Raw genomic sequence first — 2,194 nt, 5'->3', positions numbered from 1 at the left:
AGATCTTTTTTTATTATCTATTTAAGATCTGACATCGATAAAGATTTTTGTTCGTGACTTAAGCCGTACTTTTGAAAGTGAAGAAGAGTGATAATGATAGATAGATAGAAAGCTATACCACACAGCGCACCAGACTCTCAGCCTTAAGATCTCTCCAGAGGTTCATGAAAGATCATCAGGCAGAAAGGTGTTGCTTACAACGACCTTATCGTAGACCATTCCAGAGGTTCACTGGATGGTTCCAGTAGGTCTCGACAAGTGAGGTAATCCAGATGTTTCAGTAGCACGAACAGATGTCGCACCAAAACAATCCAGAGGTTCACCATAAACCTTAACAACAAAGACTGGAAATAAATTACTAATATAGAGAACATCCTAAAGGCCCCGTGGAAGTCCCAAGAATTAGATGTGGAAGTAATGGAACAAACTTCATCTGAAGAGGTTTCCATCAGTCCGACATACCAAGTCTCCGACAATGGGCGCAAAACTCACGCAGTCAGCTAAGTTCTTCCACCGTTCCTCCGAGGGACGTACCTATCCCGCCGATGGACGTAAATCTTTCAGCAATTACAAAGCGAACTCCTTCGCATTTGGCGTCAATATTGTTCCTAAAAGACTGATTAGTATCCTTCCATGTGTTCGTAATGCATATAACGATAAATTACTTAACGTGAGCGAATTTTACTTTTTGATTCAGTACATGTACACTTTCCTTTTCTTAGTAATATTTTTAGTCAGTTCTAAGGATTAATCTAACAGCATTTACAAATATGAGTTGCAATTAATGCATGTGGGTCACTCAGGTGGCCTAAGATAGTATTCTGATGTTCGTGGAATTGTTTGGCAGCCTGATATCACACTCTTATTTCTTGATGATTTGTACCTGTTGTTTATTTTTTCTACTTATGTGTAAACACCTACATGTCATCTATAAGATACAGTAAGAAAATCAGATCTTAGCCCACTCATTCTGTAAGTTTTCACTTATTCTGGAAACAATCATTGTATTTGGTGGTGGTGGATGTACGATCCATTCCACTAAAATCACAAGTCTTTCAGGATCTTCTAACTTTCTGTCTCATATCAGATCCCTGGATGCAACGATATCAAAAACTGCAGTAGTTTGATAAACTTTATGATCATTGTAGAGATTAATAGGAGCCTCCACCAGAAGACACAGGAGTCAGGGAAAGCGTTCTGTCTTTGCCTAAGACACCGAGGGAACTAACTGACTTTTCCTTTATTCCACTTCTCCACTCTGACCTGTTTACTGTAATGTTATTATCCTGGATGGTTCTAGTCTAAAGATTGGTCCCTTTCTATAATAAAAAAAATCATTCATAGCAGAATATGGTCTTTGTCCATTGACCTTTGGGTTATGGGCCTATCAAGCTTCCACTGCGCCACTGTTGTCATTTTACTGAAGAAAAAATCATTAATGTAGTTGACGATAACCTTCTTTAAACAGTTAGTCTTGTGTGTCTGGCTAGTACACAACTGGAACTCTTGTTTGTGTATGGCCCAGTGGTAGAGGGAAAAAAGTGAATATTACAATGGCAACTCTCCTCTTATCAAATGCCACACTATAATGATAAAATGTACTGGGATATTGAGTATTGTATGACCTACCAGTGGTGGAGGTACGAAACCAGCAACTCTCGGGAGTAGAAACTGAAAAAAATGTCCAATAAGAGTGAAGAAACAATACCCGTAGTTTAGAGAAAGACAAGTGGACATGATTTCAGAATCAGAATAAAAATTCATTGGCCTGATTTCTATGGACTTAGGTGTCAAGTAGATATCAAGAGCTGTAGTCTGCCTGATGAGGTTTAGAATGATCCTCTGGAATGTTCTTAACATCACATAATGTGTGCATCCTGTACCCGTTTGCATGTGTATCGTGAGCATCTGGAGTGGTCATAAGGTATCTTGAATGTGTGACTTCTCCGTTTGCCTTTCAAGGGTTCTTCTTAACCTCCGGTGTGATCTTATGATGTAGCATGGGGCTCTACCTTTGTTAAGGTTTCCAGTGAACTTCACGGAAGCTAGTAAGGATGAATTACATATGACGCAGATAACTTTTGGAGGTTTACAGTTAGTTATTTTTGAGATTACATACAGTTTTTGATTAACTCGTGTGCCTGTTTAAAACTGAAGTTTCTTGTAAGTTCTGGAGTAGTCTCACATAAAGATT

Source organism: Panulirus ornatus, chromosome 9 (genome assembly GCF_036320965.1).
Source record: "Panulirus ornatus isolate Po-2019 chromosome 9, ASM3632096v1, whole genome shotgun sequence".
NCBI lineage: Eukaryota > Metazoa > Arthropoda > Malacostraca > Decapoda > Palinuridae > Panulirus > Panulirus ornatus.
The sequence above is the reverse complement of the archived record's forward strand: the minus strand, read 5'-3'. Positions refer to the sequence as shown.